The following is a 25,205-nucleotide window of genomic DNA, read 5'->3' on the forward strand; positions in this document are numbered from 1 at the left end:
CTGGAAATCCTATCTCCAGATCTGTAATTCTCATGACTGAAGCTGCAAGGCTTTATCTCCCACAGTCTGACAGCTGAAGAATGCTCCAGCCTCCAGCTCTAATCCACAACGCCCCTGGCCATCTTCACTTGCTCAGTATTGATTTACTGAACCCTCACACTACAAAACCTCCCCTAAACCTGCTCTCTAAATCCCAGGTTTGGGATGTTAATGAAAACAGCCTCCAGAAAGAGAAAGCCACCTAAAAAAAGTCAGTCTCCTTTGTGGGGGAAGGGAGAAAGGCCCTCGGTGTTGCTTCAACTCCCCTCTGCCAGATCTTCCACTGAAATCCACAGTGGCCCTCCCAAGCTCCTGCCTGGAGCCCTCCTGACAAGTGATACTGTGCATTTTCAGACAAGAAAAGGAAGCTTGGATCTGAGTGTCTTCAATACTACCACAACTGCCTCAGATGTCTGGCAGAACTTGTCCATCATCACTTGCAGGACCTGACCCTCTTTCCTAACATAGCTAACATGTTGTTTTCGGTATCCCCCAAAGGATACAGGTAAAGAAAGCAGACTTCAGTGCCCGAGTGCACTCAGTGGCACCTGAGTGTTCAGGAGCCCTGATGCACAGCCACTGAGCTGGAGGGGCAGACCCCACTCCCACCAGAGCACACAGGCAGATCCAGCCCTGACAGCCACATGGCCGTGCCTCACTCTCCCCAAGTGTCTTTGTTCCTTCGTCGTCTATTCCATTACTTACAGTAATTGCTGACCTTCTTCCACCTCAGAAGTCCCGATCTGGTCTGCTGGTGCTTGGGCTACTCAGCAGAGCTGCTCCAGCCCCTCAACTGCCACACCCTACCCAGGCCTCAGCCCACACTCCTCTCCCACAGGGGCACAGCTGCTGCTTCAGCACTCCTTTCAATGTTCAGTTTTGTTAGCTTTCCTCCTCACTGGCAGCCTGCTCTCCTTGCTCAGTCCCCAGCATTCCCCAGCATTCCCCAGCACTCCCCAGCACTCCCCAGCACTCCCCAGCATTCCCCAGCACTCCCCAGCACTCCCCAGCATTCCCCAGCACTCCCCAGCACTCCCCAGCACTCCCCAGCATTCTCTGCTGCACATCCTTGGCCGAGCCTCTGGAGTGTCTCTAAACCCTGGACAGTGACTGATCGCTTGACTTTATTCTCTCCACAGTTCCTGCCACTAACTCCTGCTCTGAGCTGTATCCTGCAGCTTCTGTTGTCTGATAACATTCCATTTATGTGTCCTTCTGGCTGGTCAAAGTCAGCAATCTAAAACATAAACTGTCAGCATCAAAGAACTTGTTGAGTTTTCCTACCATTTTAATGCAAATTTCTAGAGTTTTGCGCCATTTTTAAATGAAATTGAAATAGCCCGTGTGGCATGTGCTTTCAGGGCTGCCCAAGATAACAGTTCTATCAGGAAAGAGGGTGAGGTACTGTGTGCGACAATGGACATGATCTAGAAAACATTTGCGCAGTTGTGATTGTCTTGAAGAAACTCAGGATCCAAGTATTCAGAGGCCAGAAAAGAGCATTATATCCCCTGAAACTGGGGTTTCAGTTATGAGCCATCATGGGAATGCTGGGATTTGAACTTGGGTCCTCTGGAAAAGCAGCCAGTGCTTTCAATGCTGAATGATCTTAGCAGAGCAGTTTTCTGATCCGCTCTCTCAGTCACTTAAACCCACAAATCCGACTTCAATAGTTATCTGCAGTCCATTAGATCTGTGCTGCACTGAGGGACAGTGTAGTCACCTCTGACCTTTAAGCAACGATGACTTTTTCACTCCCTCCCTGCCACCCATCCCTTCAATCCCACTCCCTCCATCACCTCAGTTTAAGTTTCCCTTGGATAATCGCCAGGGCCTAACCTGTGTTATTAATGCAGTTTGTACTTTTTCCAACCTAAGCCACATAGCGTTTCTGTAGTCACCAGCAGAAGAAGCAAAGCCAACCAAGTCACCCTCATTTGGAAAATGCTAAGGATCGCTGTGTCCATGTGCAGTTTAATCATGTTAGCTGGGATGCAAGATTCTCCCTTATTGAGGTTCCTTCTCTCTCCCTCCCTAGTAGATGCCCTCCAAGACAGACTTTCTTTCCTTCGTGTGCTGCTGGTGTACCTCGGGGTTAGTCAGTGAGTTTTCCTGGCGTGCTGAAGGCCCTGGATTCCATCTCCAGCAGGGGGATGCTTGGTCGGGTCACAGTGGAACCTGCTGTATAATGAGCAAGTCTGCACACATCCTCTCCGTTCGTACATCAGGCCTTCTACCACCAATGACCTTCAATTACATCTCCAACTTCCCACAATCCCTTTCTTTGTAAAGTATATGGACAACCGGATCTTCCATGAAGCCTTTTCTGATGGCCTGAAGCAGAAATCCTGATGTCCTGCTCTACATCACTTGACCCTGAGAGCTCTATTATACCACTTATCATATGCCAATCTTAAACATTTTCTTAGAAAATCAGGGCCATTTATATCTCCTGCCTTCTTAATCTACATTTAAAGGCAAAGGCTCTATTATCTTTAGGCCTCTGAGGAATGTATATAAAGTATATTATGCTATGTACTAAGTTACTATTTACACTTTACAAACGTTCACTGAACAAGTCACAGGTCACAATTTGTTACTATGACATGTATTACATTCTTACTATGCAGAGTGTAGAATTGAAATATAGTCTGCAAATAAAATTCAGTATACAAAATCTATTTTCCTGCTGACTTATATAGGCCCTAGGGACCATTCCCACCACAGCTGTGGAAAAGAAACAACGGTTAGGATTCAGTTCCTGTTGAGCCTGACTGCTGTAAATTCTGAACACTGAGGAAATCTGGCTACTCACCTTTTCTCTGAATCAGGAGCAGTCAGTTCAGAAGATAATACGCAAGCTCATTCTCAAGACGGGTTTTCAAGACTCACCTGTGTTTTGTGAAAGGATTTTTCTAGGCATCAACAGAGGTATTTTTAAACAACAGAACATTAATGTCCTTTCCTCCACAGTGTGCCATCAAAGGTCCTAGCCTGTAGACTCTCCATTTAATCTCTGGCTGGTCTTATTGTAGCAAAGCTCATCTGTGAAAGGCTTCAGAAAAATTCATGGATGGAGGAAATCTTGGGGTTTGACTCCTATAGTCTTTGCCTGATTCGATTAAAAATTAGAAAATCATATTCATCTTATTAATATTACAAGAAGCATTTTGGTTATCCAGAATGAAATTCACTTATTATTAGCTGATAAGCTATCAAACATCTTAAAGAGATGAGAAACTGGAATGTATACTAATGCACGTGCATCAGTTCTCAGGGATGGAGTAGTCTACGTCTTCTGTAGACTACACAGCAGTTCTGATCTCCCTCAACCTAATCAAAAGAAATTACTATTAAAAACCTTGAGTACCGAGAGGAGAAGGTAGTAGGCTCAGGAGTTCAAGCTCGCCCTCTATGACACATAAAGCTCAATGCCAGCTTCTCTCAAAACAACAAAGGAAAAACTCAAACAAGTCCTGCCTTTTAAAATGCAAAAGTTAATATAAGGTCAGTTTATAACAGTTCCACATTTGTCTGCAAGGAGAGCTATCTTGTCTTGAAAGAGTGTTAAATTTCAGAGGAGAGAAGCCTCCAATTTGATAGGTTTATATTAAAAAAAAAAAAAGTCAGAGCCTTTCAGGCCTTACAAAATAACAAGACTGCAGATAGATGACCTAAGAATATAATCTTGAGATGCACAAGAATTTAAAAACAAAGCTTATATTAACAGCTCTGGGCAGCTTCCAAAATATTTCTGGTTTGCAATATAGGATTTCAAAGTGTGATACTATACTTTTACAATAGAAGTTCTTGGCAGGAAATCTCCTGCTAAAATGAAGAACAATGTCTCTTGACTTTAATCTGCTTAGAACGTTCTCTTACGGGTTTCAGCTGTATCTTGTTATGAAGCTCTCCCCTGAATGTAGATGAAAGCAGTGTGCACGGAGTGCCGATTCTGTCCAACAAACTGGAATCTTCCACAGTCGGGCTGTGGGTGTTTATGGGGAGAGTTACACTCTTCTCACAGCAGGAAGTAAAGATATGTGCAAGTTAATCTTCTAACCGTCAGATATCATAGGAAACTGTGTGTCATCCGAATCCATGACTAACACAGGTACACCCCACTCTTTGATAGACAATGAAACTGTGCAGAAGAGTATAATGAAGCTCGAATCCCCTTTCTTTATGTTTATACGTTCACGGTGTATGTTCTTGTACATTTGTACACCATGATGTTTTTGGCAAAAAAAAGAACCTGAGACTGAGGAGGTGGGAGGCAGGCATTTCACGAATGTGGAGGGAGCTGCTTCAGATGTTGAAGACACTAACAATTCAAAAGTTCAAACAGTTCAGAACTGTGAAAGTCGTCTCAATTTTGCTTCAGAAATTTGTTTATGCAATAAAATTCTGTGAGATGGCTATAAAAAGGTAAGAAATAGATTAGATAAGAAATAAAAAAGATAATACATGAGCAAGGGAGGAAGGATTTTATTTATGTCAGAATTAAAGACTATGAGAAAACAAATATCCTGGTAATGCAGTGCTGTCAGGCTTAAAATGCGCGCATGGCTGAGAGCAAATGCTGATATAAATGTAAGCACTGGCAACACCAGGCTTCAGCCCTGTACATCCTCAAGGGCAGGGCAGCAGCAGTCAGCTCGGCAAAGCTGGAAAACACTGAAATGGTGTCCGGCCTGATGATGGCCTGTCTCCCCAGTTACTGAGGAGACTAAGGCAGCAGGATCACTTAAGTTTCAGGAATTCAAAACTACTTTGTATAAGAAAGTAATACCCCACTCCCATTTCAAAAAGAAAAAAAAAATCACAACACAAACAAAAATGATCTCAATGTTCAGTCCACCCACAGGGACGTAGCTGTAACCTCAGTCACCTGAAGTGGTCCCTCCAGGTCTCCATACTGAAACCCTCAGTAGGTTCTAGCTGCCTACAGCCACCCACAGTGGCAGACTTAGGTTTCTCCTCAGGACCTAGCAGTGACTGGGAAGTGTGACTGTGACAAGATGCTGTCCTAATCCCTCAGGAGCTTCCCAAAGACTGGGGCCAGGCAGAGCCTGCAGACTGCATCTTACCCACTTGAGGAGAGAAAACAGGTTTCCTTGTTAACATGTCCCAGGTCACAAAGCCTAGGCTTGCATACATCTGACACAAGTGTAAGAGGAAAGAAACCATTCCATGCGTTTAAACTCAACTACAAAGCTCATAACCTAATCGTACCGAGAAAACGGCCTGGTAATCAGAGGGCAAAGCACTGGTGTAGGCACTGAACTGGTGAAGAAATGCCAGAGAAGAGAGGTACCCAGACACCTTGAGTGCGGTGCAGAGAGCACCCCTAAGTGCTCTATTCAGTGTGGGAACCGGTCCTCTCCTTCAACTCTGGGGTCCTGGTCATCAGGTTTGATAGCGAGCACCTATATCTGCAAACCATCTCATTGGCCCTTACACAGTTACTGACAGCAAGAAAACACTGTATTTCCTAGGTGGGGCACTGCTTTGAAGTTCCAAGTTAAGCTGTCAACAGAGTACTGCCAAGATGACTTTTGCCTTAAAACAAAACAGCAATCCGTCAGAAGAGAGAGTCATACGACCGTGAAGGAGTCATACTATAGTGTAGGAGTCATACTATAGTGTAGGAGTATTAGTCAACACTCATACTTTGCTGGCCGTTGCCAGTCCCTTACACAATAGGAGAAGAAAAGATATAGAACTAGCTCTGAGGGGCCACAGAACTAAACTAGCAAGCTCTGCTTGGTTCCTAAGTTAAGGCATGGGCTTTGTTGCTTTGCTGGATCTCAGTCAGCGTCCAAGGATTCCTAAGTGCTCTACTCAGTGTTCTGCAGTCTCATTCCCTTAGTGTCACCCAGTCAGCACCGTCCTCAGCCTCAGCGAGGAAACATGATGCACTCCCTCTCCCACTCCTGTGGGACCTTAGGCAATGTGATCCTCACTCCTTTCTCTGCCAAGTGTGATGCCTTGGAATTCACACCCACACCCCGCTGGCTTTGCAAGGAGTCCTGGAGACCTTTAATATGGAGAAGTGCAAGCCACAAACTTCTAAAACAAACTTCTTACTTTCATTGAAGAATTTTAACTTTGGAGGTCAGCACTGGATGGCTTAGCAAGCTGGAAGACCCAACTTGGACCTCTGAAACTCCAGAAAGGAGAGAAACAATCACTAAAAGCTCCTCAGACCTACACACACTCTGGCCCATGTACACACACACACACACACACACACACACACACACACACACGTGCGCACGCACACACTGGTACATGTACAAATGCAGATACATACATTCACATCCCCCACAGACAACAAATGTTAAAATAACTGAGAGGATTGTTAAGCATTGGAAGCACTTGTTTTTCTGTGTTAGCTGCTCACCATGGGACGGTTTGATCAACAGCATTAGCTTCCTGCCATTATAACAAGTATCTGAGAGACCAAACAGAGACGAGGACACAAAGAGAAAGGACTTATTTGGCAATGGTTTCAAGGTTCAATGGGTTGATTCTGTTGGGTGATGGTTAAGCACAAAGTCACTTACCCCACAGCCAGAAAATAAAAGAAGGGCCAGATCTCCTTCCAGATCTTCAGAATGAACTGGGACCTGCCACTAGAACCCACCCCTTAAAGTTCTACTCCCTCCATTGGCACCAAGCTGAAGACATCCACGGTCACTGTGGACAACTGGGAAAAGCCTCTTAGCAGCAGCATCCAAGAGAAGCACCTGGAGGTTTGTCAGGAGTGCATGAAAGAACTCAGTCTTTGCTACTATGTTTGTAATGACTTTGGGCCTCTTAGGACTATTAAAAAATTGAGTTTTATACGGCTGCTTATCACATTTCTAGATCTGAACTGTTTATTTCCACAGTGACAAACAAGTGTACCTTTTCCTTTTTTTAGTTAAAAAATGTCTATGCATGTACATATGTATGTTTGTGTATATATATGTATGCGTGCGTATGAATGTATTGTGTGTATAATACATTCACATTGCAGAAGTATGAGGACAACCTGCAGGGATCAACCTGCAGGAGACTTTCACTATGTGGGACTTGGGGATTGAATTCGGGTCGGACTTAGTGACAGGCACCTTTACCCACTGAGCCATCTGGTCAGCCTGCCTATGCCCTTTTTGAGAGAGTGAGAGAGTGAGTGAGTGAGTGAGTGAGTGAGTGAGTGAGTGAGTGAGTGAATGAGAGAGAGAGAGAGAAAGCCACAGCAGACTGAAACAGGAGGTAGGTCCCAGTGTCTGTGTCATCTGTTTCTGGAAGCTGATGTATTAGAGAAAGCAAATGGTCCACTAATAATAACATGCAGATTTTACAGGTCATAGGAATGGTTTCTTCTGATCCTAACTTCAAAGCATAAGATTAACATCCCTTTGGTATGTTTTAAAACCATATAGTAATATATGTTTATTTCTGGATTCTGGAAGTTGAAAAGTTCAACTGAGCATTTACACAAGTCTGCCTGAAAGTGCCTTCTGAAAACTTACATCTTAATCCTTAATAAAGACTAACTATAAGTAGGGGAAGAAGACATTTTTAATACCATGAAGAGTTTAGGGATTGCCTCTAGTTCACCTGCAAAGAGCGCCTCAGTCAGTCTGGGTAAGAATACACGGGTCTGTATGCAGAGCTTACCCATTTAATCTGTTTAGTACGTAACTGAAAAAAGAAAGCACCTCACTCTCACGTATACATCTGGGAATAAAACCAACCGTCCTATTAGGGTCTGTGGTGTATCAAAGAAGTGTGAATTACAAAAGGTGAGGGGTATTTCAACTTCAAATTTTATAAAACTTCTTCCAAGATACCCCATCGGTGCTGGACAATTCTCTACTGCTGACTATCTCATAGCCAATTCTTTTATTATTTTTTATTTATCCCTTCAGTTAACATTTAACACTAATAGCTATGGCTTCTTTATAAGAAAAAAAGGAAAGTGGAAGGCATGTGTCTACAGACAAAGCAATCCAAACGCTGTGAACCAATGTCTCTTCCAAAGAAGCTGTGGAGGGGAAGTGCACGTCTCCTAGCATGTGATCCAACAGCAACACTTCCACCCTACGATCATTCTAGCTGGTACTTGAGCTCACCTAGCTGTCTGAGGAAATAGAGCTTCACTCAGACTAGCTTCCTTGATAGTCTTAATTCTGTATTTCACTTCTAACTATTTCACAGAAAAGCATTTAAAGAATACAAGTAACTAGTAAGTACTAGAGAGTAGCACGAGGCCAACCCCTCCAGTGAGAGCAAGCATAACGTGCTCCGCTCTGGTTGCTGCTTTCCTACTTTCCAGGACTTGAGAGCACAGTCCGGTGGGCTCTGTTCCTTCTGTCTGCTATAAAGTGCAGGCAGGCAGGCTGACAGTCATGTGCACTGCCTCCAAACCCCATATCCCACCACTGTGCAGGCAACTCCCCTGTGTCACATGCCAACACCCAGACTGAAGCCCACATCCTGCTGGGATGTCTGGGAAGATCTCAAACAACTAAATGAGTTCAACAAAACCTACCAAAATGTAAGACTATATCGTGGTGTCCTTTCCCCTTCTTTTGACTAATGTGCCTACAGAATAGTTCACTTAGAAAGGATACTTGGATTTCACACTTTTTGCTCTCTACAATCGCATTGGTTCTCCTACTTCCTGAATGCTCTCTTAGTGTCTCTAATTTTTAATTGATATAATTAAATATATTTATTAAGTATAATGTAATACATGCAATAAATTTTAAGGATTAAATCAGGGTAATTGGCATTTTCTGTCTCCTCAAACTGCAAACTTTTTATACATTATTATAGCTCACATTAACTACATAAAATAACAGATTGTAGGACTGGGGAAAGCGCTCACTTAGTGCTTGTCTCATAGGTGAGGACAGAGGCATCACAGCACACATGCAATACCCCACGCCACCCGAGGGAGGTGTGAGATAGGAGGATCCCTGGAGCTGGCTGGCCAACGGCCTAATTGGTAAGCTATGGGTTCTCCTTAAGCTGCACATTTTTAATAATTTTATATTAGATATTAATTGTACAAAATAGCAGATTTTGTGACTAGGGAGATGGCTCAGTTGTAACTTAATTTTTTTCAAACCTTATTTTTAATGAGGGCTCTTGAACTCTTTAACCTCCCTTCTAGTCCACCACCCAGCAGTAGTGGGAAAGAAAGGATACGGGGGGAAGAGGACCTGTTTAGAAAGGTTCTTTGGAGCAACTCCCGTCTGTGTTGTCTGGAAATAGGCAGTTCAGTTCACAGGTCAGCATGGCAGCTCGATCCACTCATGAACACTTCACAGACACAGCAGCAGTCCAGTTTGGGAGAGTCGGGACAGCAAACACAAATCAGTAGTGGTGGCATGACCTAGCAGAGACAGCCAGGCCTTAGGCACAGTCAGCCAGAGGGACCAGGAAGTGACAGGAGGGATGCCAGGAGAGGTTCTCCTCTCTCAGTGAAATGAATGAAGAGCAGCAGGTCTATAAGCCAACCTAGCTCAGCCTCCATCACTGTCCATCAAGTTCTATTTATAACCTCCAAACATCATCTTCCTCCACCTGTCTTGACTCAGCATGTGCGTCTGTCTCAGCTGACATCACTGCCAATCAGCCCGAGTCAGTGGAAGCAGCAAGAAGCTGCAGCACACCACCAGAAGTTTTCTGATGCGTTTCTCTCTATGCAGTCCTGACAAATGCAGCTCAACTACAAAATGTAAGGTGGACCAATACATGTGTGTCGTTAGTGATGAGTCCTTCGTCACCTGTCCCTCCATCCTCTTGCTTTAGCAGAACATCATTTCTCCTGTATCTGCCTTAGCTTTCACCTGTGTCCACTTCAGGAAAACTCATGTTTGCCCAGCAAAACACCATCCAACACAACTGACTCTCCAAGAACCTGTGAGTGTCCACTTCGCTCGGTTGATAGCAGTGCTGTGCTAAGTGCTGTAAGAAGACAAAGTCAGACCCAAACCAACCTCAACTGCGAACACGGTGGCTCTGCGCCCTACACAATTAAATTGTTTAAACAAGAAAAATAAGGAGTCGTCCCCTGCCACCAAAAAGCACACTGACTGGATTTGCCAGAGTAGAAATGGACATGTAGAGAGTGAATCTACTTCTTGGGGCCTCTCCAGATGCAGTATCCATTCTGGAGGGTTCCAGAGTTAAGGCCCTAACACACACAGATCTGCTCTATCGGATGCTGTAGACTTTATAGAAAAGCGATTGCTTTAATTATAAATTACCTCTTAATATTCTCCCCAGTACAAAAAGAGTAAAGCACCAGTGAGCAAAGTAAGACGTGAGGCCGAGAGTTCTGCTGTCTGCAGGGCTGAGTAGAGTACAAGTACCCAAAGCTACACAAGACGGAAGTTAACTATAGAAGACAGAAGTTAACTACACAAGGTGGAAGCCCCCACAGCCTGTTAACTCTCCCAGGAGAGCTCTTTCACAAGCGACGGGGTGGTGACAGGCAGGCAATGGGAACATTTTACTCACCTTCGAATCTGAGAGCTTTCTAAATTCTCAAGTCATGTGAATATATTCTAGTCTGTATTTTCACTAATGCTTGGTTTTAAATATTTATATCCTAGTAGCAGTATGAATGTAATTACACAAGTTATCTAAAACTAATAGCCCCATGGATTAGACAAAATTTATTCATGATAATACTAAGCTTTCACACATACCAAATTAATTCAATTCTCTAAGTTTAGTAAGTGCACCAAAAGAGCGCGTGTAACATGCGATGAAGTCAATGGACGCTCGATTTAGTAGTAACGGAAATGTCAGGATAGAGGCAAGGAAAGCATAAATCACAAATATGAAGGAGTCTTACATTTTCTCAGAAACTGGCCAACATCTGCTCATGACTAAACGTGTGCTTTCGGGCAGAGGACAGATGCCGAGGAGTGCCCAGCCAGCGCAGAAGTCACTCTTTAATCAGCCATTCTCAGGCAGAGCTGATGGCTCTGGCAAGGAGGCTCATCTCTGCACAGCTGTGCGGGGTTACTGTGACACACTCCCCTCCAGCACAGGCGGACACTTTCCATTCCGAGCATTACTAATACGCTCTTCAGACTCTTAGGATTCAGAACTCAAATTTAAGGAAGCAAAAGGCTTTTACGTTATTTAACTATTTGTAAAATGAAATGTTAACCTGACAAATCACCTACTGTAAAATGAAGAATAACTCTTTTAATTTTAGATACAGCAGCAATAAAATCTCCATCAAAATAGTCAATATCATCAGTCTAAAATTATTTGATTTGCATTTACCAGAAAGCACATTTAACAGCATGAGAATTTTGATTCTCTAGTGACAACATACAGTTAAAATAGCTAAAAACGTTCCAATAATATAATTAAATGAAGAGAAATCACTTTGTTGGTTAAGACAGGGTCCCTGAAAAACCTCAAGATAAAGAATCTCTCTAGGCCTTATAGGCTTTCAAGGGTTTCTGGGTTTTATTAATTGTCACATTGAAAAGAGCCACCTCAGAAATGAGCTTGGTGCTATTTTGAGCACTTCGAATGCTAGCATGTTCAATAAATAGAAAAGTCATTAACATGTAAGTGGTATCCTTTGGCGCCCTGTGAACAGCAACTTGATAATGACTTCCCATGCTGCCCCAGGCTGAATGGGACTTGAAAGCAGAGGCTGGGGACTCTCATGCAAGCCTGTGTCCATCTACCATGCCATTCAGACATCACACTTGGACGTTACTTCTTGATTTTGGAAACACAAAGGTTTAAACCTCAGTGACAAGCACTCAAACCCCTTCGCTTTCTGTAATGGCTTTCTAGACTTCCTTACACAGTGGGTGAGACTGCTTCCAGCTGCTGCCCAACACCCGGGTGCTTGCACACCGACCAATGTCCTAAAAGGGGTTTGGACTCTAGGGCACAGCTCGGCGTCTGTCTGGTCAGATCTGAGTACTGCACACACACACACACACACACACACACACACACACTCCAGCAGCAACAGCAGCAGACAGGATTTTGCTCTGTTCTGTAGCAGTGCCCGAACATAATCCTTTAGACACATGGGATCAGGACTCCTTCCAAGCCTGGTACTAACCTTAGGTATATTTGGAAGCCACTGTCAAGTGCAGACACCTTTTACCTTTTCATTGCTTAAACTAAGGCCACGCTAAAGCTGATATTTCTAATCAGTGACTACGAAGGCAGCTCGGCAACAGAACACTTAAGTGAAGAACACTGTGTAAGCATTTATACAGGAAACAGACAACCCAAATTCACCAATATTTTAGTAGATATACTTAAGTATATTGCTTTACATTTTTTCTATAAAATACCTAACAGGGCATACCAAAATACCCATTTTCTTTGCAAATAAGGATTCTTGCAGCCCACTCTCCATCTGGCTCAAGTGCCTTCTCAATGGAATATATGAATTTATAACTCTGAGTAAGTAACTGAGTAGGGCATATCCTCGGTCTCTGATGGTCCCCAGACTCTTTTACCCCTAGCTACCTGTTCAGTACTTGGGAGACTCTCTAACACCTGCTGGCATCTACTAGAACTGGCTGCGGTCTGCCTCAACACTCGGTCTTGGTGGAAAGGCTGTCTTTGGCTGGTTTCTGTGTATGGCTAAGGACTACGCACTCTGGATCCTTAAAGCTCTCCTATGGTCTCCTCACTCTCACAGCTAACTGGGAAGCTCTCCTTCCCTCTCCTCGGCCCCACAGCTAACCAGGATATTCAAAGTAAATCAGGCCAGGGTCTTAATCACTCTTCCTATGTTGGGTGTCTTTGAAGTCCTAACTCCTACCTGAGATGGTATTCTTGGTGGTCAACTTGACTACATCAGGAATTAAAACCTAAGCATCTGTGTACACCTGTGGGGGAATTTCTCCTTAATTAAATAATTTGAAGTGAGAAGACCCACTTTTAATTCCAATCCTTTGAGGGGAGAAGATTCACCTTTAATCTGGGCCACACCTTCTGCTGGCAGCCTAGATAACAGACAGGGAAAAAGAAACTTTTCACTCTTTGCCTGCTTGTTCCTGCTCTCACTGGCAAGGCCCCTCCTTCTCTGGCATTAGAGCCCACTTCTTTGGGATTCTGCCTACACTGAAGACCAACTGAGACATCCAGCCTCATGGACAGAGCAACTGCTAGATGCTTGGAGCTTCCATTGGTAGACAATCATTTTCAGGCTATCGGGACCACAGCCTGCTAGATAGATAGATAGATAGATAGATAGATAGATAGATAGATAGATAGATAGATGGATGGATGGATGGATGGATGGATGGATGGATGGATGGATGGATGGAGATTCATTCATTCTCTAAGTTCTGCTCCTCTAGAGGGCCCTGACAGACCCACCATCTGAAACTTAAGTACTTAATTACTAAGTACTCATTCAGCATTTCTATCGCTCCACAGAGCATAACCCCACATTTAACAATGTCTGATATATAACTGATGTTCGATCATTATCTTTTAAATACCTACTTTACTCACTGTGACATAGCCTGTCCCAAGCATATAGAAAACTAACTATATAAAAATCAATCAATAACTACATAAGATAGATGAATGAATGAATGAATGAATGAATGAACAGCCTATTTAATAATGTCAGGCGTTTCATTATAAGATGTTCACTACAAAGTGGCTCACACCTGTAATATTAGGGCTTGGGAAGCTGAGGCAAGAGGATCCTGAGTGAGGACCCAGCCTGAGCTACGTGTACACGGAGAATATGTCTCAAACAAAAACAAACAAATCACTTAAGATCCAAGGCTGAAGGCCACAGCATTACACACAGTGATATAAGTCTTGTTTCAGTAATGTCAGTTTACTCCTACGTTATAGCTTGTTCAACATATGGAACAACATATAAATTACGTAGAGTATCAGTATAAAGCATCATACACACACACACACACACACACACACACACACAGGAGGGGGGTTATTTCATTTACATCCATGTAGAAAGAGTACAGTCACTGTTCACATGTGATGTTCATTATAATTTTATGGTCGCCCAACATATCTAAAATTAAAATTTATGAGCCTCTCTCCATCATGCACCCACCACTTAAGTGTAAATTGGGGAAAACTCAACCAGGGCCATGTTATAGTATTCAAGAAATCTTATAAAATGAAATGATCTCCTGGAAACAGTCTTGAGGAGAAAAACAACCTGGTTTGGAGCCAGCGTGGCTCTAAGTTCACCACTTACAGGCAGGTTCACGCTGCATCGCCACCCCACACTGTGAACTGTGGAAAGCTGTGCAGCTGAGGGCTAAGGGCCTTGCAGGCAACATAAACCCCGGCCTGATGAACGTGAATCTCATGGCCCTCCCTCAGCAGAGCCACCTCTCTAACAGGGTTGTGACCCAAACCTTGTTCTAACCTGCCAAATCAGGAAAAATAATGGCCATTCCCAATGACATCCACATCTGAAGCACAAACATATTAAAATCAATAACAATGCAGCATTTGAATGACTTTGTTCAGGAAACCATTAAGCCAAACTTGATATTTACTAAGACAGAAAGTATGGATGAGGGCTTAAGTCAAATCCCCTGAACAATGTGGATGTTCTGGTTAAGCGCTGAAGGTGATAAGCAGACAGAAAAAGAGGGCTGAACATCAGAACTGTGCCTGTCTCAACGAGTACCATTTTGGGTGTCAGAGTAACACATTCCAGCTTTCATTTTCCACCTCCCCATTAATCTGACACCAGGAAAGAAACGATAACTTGGCACCCCCCGAAACCGAACCTTGAGCTCCTGTGAGCATTTTCCCCTTTTTAGCAAGTGTTAAAAAGTGTCTCAAGACACATTTCAAGTATTATCAGCACACTGACCATCCCCCACAATATCTGCAGTTAAACATGCCAGAGCCCAAAGACACTTCACACTGACCTGTGAAGTCCACAGGGAGTCATGTGAATAGGGAACCCCTTTCCTCTAGGGAAATGAGACCAACTGCAAAGACCCCCTGGAAGCCTCTAAGTCAACACCATGTGTCAAGTCACTTGTAGCACTCTCAACTCCCTTTTGGCAAAGGAATTTTCTTTCAAGGCTTTGTGGGTCAGAGACCTGGCCCTCTGTAAGGACAGGTTCTTCAAAGGAAACACAAGATGACAGCTTCACAACAGCTCTGACATGAAGGGTGCTAGAACTTCCTATGCCTTAGGGACTGACAGGCTTTGCCTGTGCAGGCTGGCTTCAGAGGGCTGGCCCCCAGCCAGCCACATCTGCACTCACTTGCCTGCCACCCTGTGTTAATCCCCTTTAGAAAAGAAATGCAGGTATTATTTAACAGGAAGATCTAACGTTCTCCTCCATGGTCAGTGCCCTCTATCTGACTGCACTTTGAGACTGTTAGGGTTGAACAGGAAATGTGTTCCAAAATGGCACCCATGTTGCAGGCTTGGTTCCAGCTGGTGGCCAGTCCGACAGAGGGAGGCCGATCATGAGGATGCTTTGGTTAGTTCACGGTTGGATGGGCTCATAGTGGGAGAAGTCACTGGAAATATGCCTTGAAGTGTTAACCTTGTCTCCTTGCTGCTGTTCATGAGGTAAGCATCTTCCCTCTACCATGGCATACTGCCAAATTCTACCTCATCAGGGCCAGAAGCAGGAGTCACATGACCACAGACTGAACCACCAGCCAAGTAATTCTTTCTTCCCTTAGGTTGTTGACATCAAGAAAACACAGCTCTGGGTTATTCTTCTTCAAAGCAGATACTGTGTAAGATGGTCTCTAACAACAGTTCAGTCATCCAAGTACACGAAAACGTCCTCCTCCATTCAACTGTGCACTAGTCACTGTGAAGAGACTCCACGACCAAGGCAGCTCTTAGAAAAGAAACCTCTGAATTGGGGACTCACAGTTGGGGAGCATGGTAGCACACACGGCATGGAGTGCTTACTAAGAGCTGCATCCTGATCCAAAGGCCAAGAGAGAGACACGAGGTTTGGCATGGGCTTTTGAAACCTTAAGGTCCACTCTTAGTGACACACTCCCTCCAACAAGGCCACACCTCCATATCCTTCTAATCCTTTCAAATCCTGCCATTCCCTGGTGACTAAGCATTCAATTACACAAGCTTCTGGGGGCCATTCTAACCAAGCCACCACAGGCAATCAGGGTTAAACTATTCTGGCTAAAACAGTGGCTTTGCTAGCTTTCCCATTATGCTCTTAAAGCACCTAGTAGATAATCAACACACTCTGACACATGAATGCCTACATCTACAGCATATGAAGCAATGCAAGCTATCAGACAAGGCAGACTCACCCATCATCAGAATCGATACCTAATCAATAGATTGCTACTCTGTCCTTTATTCTCTGATTCACTCTATTTATGTTCCAGAGTCAAGCTCTCTGCCAGAAGCATGAGAAAACACAAGGGGGAAATCTAAAAGAAATCATTTGTATCAGATGTATCAGATGCTAAGCCAGGTAGGTCATTGAAATGGCATCCCCTCGTGCCTTTGCCTCCCTCCCCATGGCTGAGATGCAGAGAACTTTATGCTGTACAAAGATGTCCTGACTCGTTTTATGTCACTTGACACAAGCTGGAGTCATCTAAAATGAGGGAGCCTCAGTTGAGAAAATGCCTCTATAGGATCTAGTTACAAGGCATTTTCTTAATGGGTGATTGATGGGGGAGTGCCCAGCCCATTATGGGTGGTGTAATCCTGGGTTCTGTCATCAGGAGCAGGCCGGTAAGCAGCACCCCTCCATGGCCTCTGCATCAGCTCCTCCCCTGATTGAGTTCCTGCCCTCACTGCTCTTGATAATGGACTGTTATAAGAACTATAAGTAAAATAAAGCCTTTTCTCTCTAAGTTGCTGTGGTCACAGTGTTTCATTATCAATAATAACCCTAACTAAGACAAAAGACATCAATCTCAGCCTACACATTTCTTTCCAGTTTGCATCATGTGAGTATTTTTAAACTTGTTCAAATAGCAAAGCACCAGAAAAATCTGGTTGCACACTGAGTGTGCCCCAAGGGGTGAGCACCAAGGCCTGGTTAGCAATCTGTGTTCCCACAGATGATGGAAACTTTAGAAAGTGGGGCCTAATGAGAAGAAGTTACTGTTACACTGGAAGAGCATTGTTTGTTTTTGTGTTGTAGTGACCAAAATGCCTGATAGAAACAACTGGGAGAGAAAGGCTTCTCTTGGCTCCTGTGTATCCCAGTGAAGGTCGGGCAGCATTCATGACAGACGTGATGCAGAGGGAAGTTACGATGGCATTCCACACTGCAATGTAGGCAGACAGGGTGAGGCTCACCAACCTTTCTAGTGAGCCTTTCCCAGTGAGCTAGGCCCTAGCCACTAGGAACAAGTTTTCAAAACATGAGCCTGTGGGGCATTTCAGATTCCAATTGTAACAGAGGGGAAAATAAAATCCTGGGGATGTCCTCACTTTTTGCTTCCTGACTACAATTAGGTAAACAGGCCTCCTCCAACACAGGCTCTCACCGTGGAATAACATGCCAACATGAGCCCAGAGCAAACGGATGTGCTGAAATGTCTGAAACAAACCTTCCCTCTTCTTAAGTTGTTTGCCTCAGGCATTTTATTATAATGTCAAAAAGGTCTTGTAGTACTATATAAACTAGTACTATATAAACATCAGACTGACTCTTGGTGGGATACTGTACCATAAAACATACTATATATCTAATTCTATTTTACAAAGTAGGAATTATTTCACTAAAAGAAAACAGTACTACAGACATTTCTTTTAAAACAAAACTTAACTAAAGGTCTGAGTACCACAATAAAAAATAAGCTTTCATTTTTAAATAATCACTTTGTATCTGTCATTAACATATTCATTTCTTTTGCTATCAATGTTTGCTAACAGAAAAGAACAACAGATTTGAACAGTTTATGAGAAACATAAACACTGAGCAGACTCCATCACATTAGTGTATCATTCATCTGTAAACTGAGGAGAGGAGAAATGGCCTTCATTAGGCTAACCGGGATAAAATGCAGGTGCCTTGGAAGAAACCAGAGCGCCACATCAGCTGGAGAACTGATGCCCAGATATGGCATAAGGCATAATCAGGACAAGTGAAAGAGAGGGTGGAGTACCCCACATCAGGCCCTGGGCAAACTTCCCCTAAAAGCATGCCCTTTGGACTGAAGGCCAGTCAGGAAGAAGGAAAAATGCCAAGCAACCAGAGACCTTCCTGAGGGTCTGCACTGCAAAAGGGCTTTCCTAGCAACACAAAGTCATAGCAAGTCCTTTTTACTCTTCTTCCCAGAGTATCCAGTGGTTTCCCAGGGGCCAGATGCTGCAGTGTTACAACAGGATGCTGGAGCAGACAGGAAGCCCCGGGGTTGCCCACTAAGTCACACATTAGAATGACTTGCGAACAATGGAGAAAAATTGGAAACTAGCTATTTCTCATGAAATGTTATTTGCATTGACATGCCACATATTTTAAAATCAAATTAGTGAATAGGCCTTTGTAAGTTGTCTTAATTTCTGCTGAAGAACGGGCGGTCCTTTTAACTCGAATAAGAATGGTTTGAGTGTCTCCACATTTCCAGTCTAAGGCAGCAGTTTTCAACCTGTGGGTCACAACCTGACCCTCTCAGAGGGGTCACATATTAGATACTTACATTATGATTCATAGCAGTACCAAAATTATAGTTATTAGGTAGTAGCAGAAATAATTTCCTGATTGGAGTCACCACCCATGAAGAACTGAATGGAAGGGTGGCAGCACTAGGAGATGGTCTACAAGGTTCAGATCTGCTGCTTAGGGAGTAAGGCAGACCAGCAGACGGGAGAGATGATGCTAGGAAAGCAGCAGACATAGGCGTAAAGGTGGGCCTAGAACACACGAGGCAGAGGCAACTCGGAGCCGTGCAGACGAGCCCTGCGGCCACATCACTGTAAGATGTGCGTGCATGCCCGACTCCCTAAGCTACCACGGGGTCATAAAACCTCTCAGCGTCAGGCACTGTGGGAACATCCTGAGATCTGTGCTTAGTCAATGCGGTAGGACGGTAACATCTGCTCTCAATATCTTATTTCAAAAGAAAGTCATGGGTGGGTTATAAAAGGAAGAAGACAGGAACATGAAGGGGGCAGATTAGGGAAGAAAGAAGGGAGCAGAAGGAAGAAACGAGAGTAGGCATATCAAATTTCAGTCTATACATGTATGAAATTCTAGAGAATCAAGAAAAATATTTTCAAAAGAAAGCCATCTTTTCTGTGCTGCCACTGATGGAGAATAAGCATTTCCTGCTCCAGGGCGCGCATGTGCACGCACACACAAATTAAAGTTTAAAGAGGCCAGCAAGGTAGAAGTATTTTAAAGCATTCTAAATTATTAGCCAGTGGTTGAAAAGCCATCACTGAAATAACTCTGTTATTAATTATTTGTTACTCTACTAAGAGCAGTTTATTATTTATACATGCTTTAGCCACACTTAACTCAGCGTGACATGGGATATCACAGGCTGAGTTCTGATGTTAGTTTATTTACGTACTTGGCTTTAGGGGCTTGGCACCCACGTAAGCATGCATGCACACACACACGCACACATACACACAAGGTTCCCGTGACTAATACACAGAGCCAAACACAGAGCTGTTTTACTAAATTATAATGTTTGTTTTCAATTCTACCCATTATCTCGGGGTGTTTTCATGTATTCAGTAACTTCTTGTCACGAGTGGCTGTTCTCTAAGATAAGCACCTGCTCTCTTGGGGGATTCATCTGTGTCCTCTTGCAAAGATCATCCTGGCTGGGCTGGTCAATGGTTTAAGCCGCACCAGCATAGAGGGGTAGTGTAGGACACTCTCTCCTGACTATGCAGCTGCTCCTATCATGTGGCCACAGGGCCTGGGATATACAGAGGCTGGAAAAGATTGGAGAGGTCTCCGTTTATGCAGCTGTAGGCAAGGCCTCCGCCCTGCTCGGTAGGAACCCCTCACCTAGGCTCTATCAGGAAGCCCGAGCAGCTCATCAGTTCCCCAGTGAACTGTGGTGGACTCTTTCCTCCTTGAGATCTTGGGAGGAAGGGCACACTTTGCTTTCGTCTCCCCTGGGGAAGGAATCTTAGCACACTGCTACCAGGGGTGACTTCAACAGCTAACTTTTGAGGGGCAGTACACACAGTGAGTGTAACTGATAACTTTAACAGTCATGTATTTCCTAAGTGGTAGAACTCAGTTCATAGCTAGAGAGCCGACTAGAAAGGGTTCCTTAAACCCTTGTCACCATGTGTTTGCCATTCTCAGGCCCCTCTTCAGACACTCTCACCCTGAATCTGCTTATAAAAATGGCCTCAGAGAGTACACATGCACATTCAAATTCAATACCGGTGCTGTAAACACAGACATGAGCGTTTCCAACACCTGAATGTCTATTAATGAGAATACTAAACATCCATCTGCCTGCTACTCTATATCAAATGGTTTGGTGCTTAAAATAACAAAGCTGCACACTATTTTATTCACTGTGTGTGTGTGTCTGTCACACCCATGTGTGTTAGCAGTTGTACATGCCCATGTGTACAAGTGTGGGAACTTCATGTGTCTTCTTCTATTCCTCTCTATTTTTGTGTTTGCTGAGGTAGGGCCCTGGGTGGCCATTATATAGACGAGGCTGGCCTCCAACTCAGAGCTCTGGGACTAAAGTGTGTGTCATCACCTTTTTTTGAGACAAGGTCTCCCTCACTTACCCTGGAGCTGTCTTGTATGGCTAGACAGGCTGACCAGTGAGCCTCAGGATCCTCCCATCCCTGCCCAACTCTAGTCTCAGTACTCGAGCTACTGACGTAACTGCCACACTCGGCTTTAACAAGGTGCAGGGATCCAAGCTCCAATCCTCATGCTTAGACAGCAAGCACCTTCATTACCCACTGAACCATCTCTCCTGCCCAACATATACATATACACATACATAGGAACACACAGATACACAGACTTGTGTGTGTGACGTGTGTGTGTGTGTGTGTGTGTGTGTGTGAGTGTGAGTGCAGCATAGAATAGATGGCTTTCTTTGAAAATATTTTTCTTGATTCTCTAGAATTTCATTTATTATATATCACAATAAAAAATAAGTTTTCGTTTTTTAAATAATCACTTTGCATCTGTCATTAACATATCATAATTTATTTGTTTTGCTATCAATGTTTGCTACAAGAAAAGAACAACAGATTTGAACAGATTATATTCCTGGTCTTTTCCTCATGCTCCTCTTTCCAACAAACCAGAATAGTCTTGCTCTAACCCTACTAGCATCGAAACAAAAATGTTTCTAACATTGTATTGTACAGACAGAGTTTCAAATACTCAGAGTTTCAAACGTCGCTACTATGACTGGATTTTCGGGTTGCTTCTGGGTTTTTTTTTATATTTAGAAAACATTCTGAGACGAGAACCACCTGCATCAGGCTGCTGTCTTGACGCTCAGCTCCCAATATCCACAGGCCTGCCATGTTTGCCTCAATAACTCTTCACCAAGAGTGATATAACGTTCTGTCAATCCTAATGACTACTAGAGAAGAGTACTTTTCTATGGTTTATTAAGGAAATGAAATCCCTTGTTTTTTGTTTTTTGTTTTTTCTATTTTCGAGGGCAGGGTCTCATCATGTAGGTCAAACTAGCCTTAAACTTGTAAAAAGCCCATGGTGCATCAAAACTTGTGACGGTCCTGTTCCAGCCTTCGAGTCACAGTCATGTATTAACACACGGAACACATAAGTCCTTTTCTGTATGTGCTAGCAATATGTACATCCTGTTTGGGAATCGCATTTTTAAATTTTTTTGAAGATTCATTTATTTATTTTATTTATATGAATATACTATAGCTGTCTTCAGACACACCAGAGAAGGGCATGAGATCCCATTACAGATGGTTGTGAGCCACCATGTGGTTGCTGGGAATTGAACTCAGGTCCTCTGGAAGAGCAGTCAGTGCTCTTAACTGCTTAGCCATCTCTCCAGCCCCGCATTTTTAAATTTCTATTTCTATTTTTTTTTCTTTTGCCTCTACATATGTCTGCACACCACTTCATTCTTGGTGCCTGAGAAGTCCCCAAGAGGGCACCTAATTCCCTTAACCTAGAGTTGCAGACAGTTGTGAGCTTCAGTGAAGGTGCTAGGACTTGAACCTGTGTCCTTTGGAAGAGCAGGCAGTACTCTTAATTGCTGGGCCATTGTTCCAGCCCCAAGGAAACAGTCCTTTTGCATGTTAATAATTGATCTTTCCTTATCAATCTATGTTTTTAACAATGTAAGTAACATTTTCATTTCTACCAACACTGGAGAATAACTAGCTTGTTTTTAATCTTTTGTAAGTTTTAGAACTCGGAGAATTACCTTGGTCTGGCATACTAATATATAGCTACAGGCCACCAGAGACTGAGGAAGGATTACCTGAGATCAAGAGTTCAAGGCCAGCCAAATGAGACAGAATGGCCTAGTTTCAAAATAAATATATTTTTCTTAAAATGTAAAACCTTCTTTATGATCTACAAAGACAGACATATAATTACACTAACATTTCTTTATTAATACTATACAAGGTTACTGAATTTCAAACCAGGCTCCCTCACTTTATCTTTACCACCCCTCACCTCACAGCACTTACTCTAACTTGTCAGTCTACACTACAAACACCTGAGGGTGACAAACAGGCTCCTGGAGAGTTAAAACAACTCAACATATTTCCCGTGATAGATGAAGAAAAATGGAGAAAGAAGAGGAGGAGGAGGGGGGGGGGAGAGGGGGAGGAGGAGGGGGAGGAGACGAAGTAGTAAAAATACTCCACTACAGCCTTGAACAGCCAGAGAACCAAGCTGGGTGTCCCACTGTCACGCTGCCAGAAAAGAGGACTAGCAAATTTTGAAGCAGACACTGTGCTAATTGGAATTTAGAAGTCCTTCCTGACAGGGCACACATCAGTTTAAGGTAAAATCCCAGAGCCCCAAATCTATCACAAGGCAAAGTAACTGTACAAGAGGAGAGGGAAAGCAAGCAAACACATAAGCTGCCCAGGGAGTGTGATTAATTAATGTGTTCCCTTTATTTATGTGCTAGAAACCCAGGATGTACCCCTAATCTCTTCACGCACAAAACCTATCATTAATAGTAAAAAGCAGACCCTGCTTTTCTGTAAATTAACTAAGATTATAGAAGCTGCCTTAGAGATCTGTTTAAGATGGTGGCTCATGCCTTTAATCCCAGCACTCAGGAGGCAGAGGCAGGAGGATCTCTGTGAGCTCAAGGACAGCCTGGTCCATATAGAGCTCCAGTCTAGCCAGGGATACACAGTAAGACCTGTATTAAAGAATTAGAAAAGATATTTGAAAGTTGCTCTTTAAAGTAAGTGGATTTACACAACATATAATATTGTGTTTCTATAAAAGTTTTTTGTCACAATGTGGCAAGTGATCAACCCCTACCTTCCACGGGGATGGACACCGTGGCTGGGAGCGTCACATGATTCACCTTAATGCCAATCCCAGAGCACAGCTCATCTCTACAGGCCCTCAGTCTTGAGTCTTCTGCAGCCACAGTAGCTTGAGGCCAACCTACATATCACAGGACTGCTGGTTAGAAGCAGGTAAGTATTGGCAGGCAGCCAAACACGTCAGAGAATGTGAACAATTACCAAATCAGGAACACCGGCAGCAGCTGACTCTCAACAAGCTTTGCTCCAATCCTAACCCTGGGACAGTGATGGCAGTTGGTACCTCAGGGTACTGGAAGGCCTCTCTGAAGGGCAGTTACAGCTACTAACAACCTCAATGTACCTTTTAAAATCCTTCGTCTAAAACCCATTGCCACTGGTGTTTACTCCATGACTACACCTAAAATTTCATTAAAATAGTTTCTATAAGGATATGTTACAGCATTCTTTATTTAGCCAAAAAGTAAAATGGTAGGGATGGAAGGAGAGCGGAGGAGGGAATAAAGAGAAGCAAGTCTCCACCAGCAGGAAACTAGAGATAAAAGCTAAGATCTAAGGAAACGCCTGTGGGTTCCCCCGACACACACACGCACACACACACACACGCACGCACGCACGCACGCACACACACACACACACACACGCACGCACGCACACAGCCCCACGACCCCACCCCACACAGGGTTTGTTCTGTAGCTTCAGATGGCCTCTAACTTGCCATATTTCTGCCTCAACCACAAGGCAGGGTATATGTTCACACATATGTTTTGGTTAGGGAGGTGAGGCGGGATGGGGTTGGGAGAGCGGTTGCTGTTGTCTGCTTCCTCGGAAGCAAGCAGGTTCTTGCTATGTAGCTTAGGCTGCCCAGGAACTCTTTTTAGCCCAGATCAACAAGGTGGATCTCTGGCTTAAACCAGTAGTTTAAGATGATGATAACACCACCACCCATTCTCATTTCCCATAATAGTCCACTAAGTCCTTAACATTCTCTAAATATGACCAATTGAATTTGGGTTTTGTTCTTTTGTAAAACTATTTTTAAAGCCCAGACCAACAGACTATCTCCTTTTCTCCAACTGCAGGAAAAGACACCCACAGAATGGGGAGTAAGAGAAAGGCAGGATCTTCCTGAGCGAGCCACTAAGAGATCAGAGACCACGTAACAGTCTGGAGCCTCAAGTACAGCACACCCCGTGCAAGTACTGTTTGGATCATTAAAGTATAAAGAACAAAAGACTTATGTTACTGATTAAGTGCTTCTGTAGAAGTAGGGTATGAATATCACTGACCAGCTCAGTAATGAGGAACAGTCCAAGACAATGGCATTCATTTAGAGCACTGTTAAACTTCTTGTTATTGGCTCACTGTTCTAGACATTCACAGTGTTGGTTAAAAACACTAGTATTATAAAATGATCTCATGTTTACAGAAAAAAAGCATATGTGGTAGTTAACAGGTAAAAAGAATCAACAGAGGCGCAAACATCAAGAAGACTCCATTTCAAAGAAGTTGAAAATCTGGGTCAATGCCAAAGTCAGAGAATGACCACCAGGTATGCTAGTGTGTGTGCACATGTGCAAATATAAACACAAAGACACACCTCACACAGACACACATCATACACAAAAAAGATTAAATAGTTGCTCTGTGTCAGACACTATACTAAGAATTTTAAATAAATTATACC

The 25,205-nt window shown here is 43.6% G+C and overlaps 1 protein-coding gene across 8 annotated transcripts in view; it reads right to left on the reverse strand.

Annotated features, from left to right (window-relative positions):
* Positions 1–25,205, reverse strand: part of Disp1 (dispatched RND transporter family member 1) — a 150,319-nt gene that overhangs the window by 73,068 nt on the left and 52,046 nt on the right. For 2 of the 8 annotated variants that reach the window (XM_087580395.1, NM_001105983.2), the window contains one exon: positions 23,511–23,639. The exons of 5 other annotated variants lie outside the window; for them this stretch is intronic. The gene's annotated coding sequence lies outside the window, so the exon portion shown is untranslated. Of the gene's footprint in view, positions 1–744; positions 818–23,510; positions 23,640–25,205 lie in introns of those variants that run through there. One more of the 8 variants, XM_087580396.1, reaches the window with a different exon arrangement.

This window comes from Rattus norvegicus, chromosome 13 (genome assembly GCF_021556685.1).
Source record: "Rattus norvegicus strain SHRSP/BbbUtx chromosome 13, alternate assembly SHRSP_T2T, whole genome shotgun sequence".
Taxonomy (NCBI): Eukaryota; Metazoa; Chordata; class Mammalia; order Rodentia; family Muridae; genus Rattus; species Rattus norvegicus.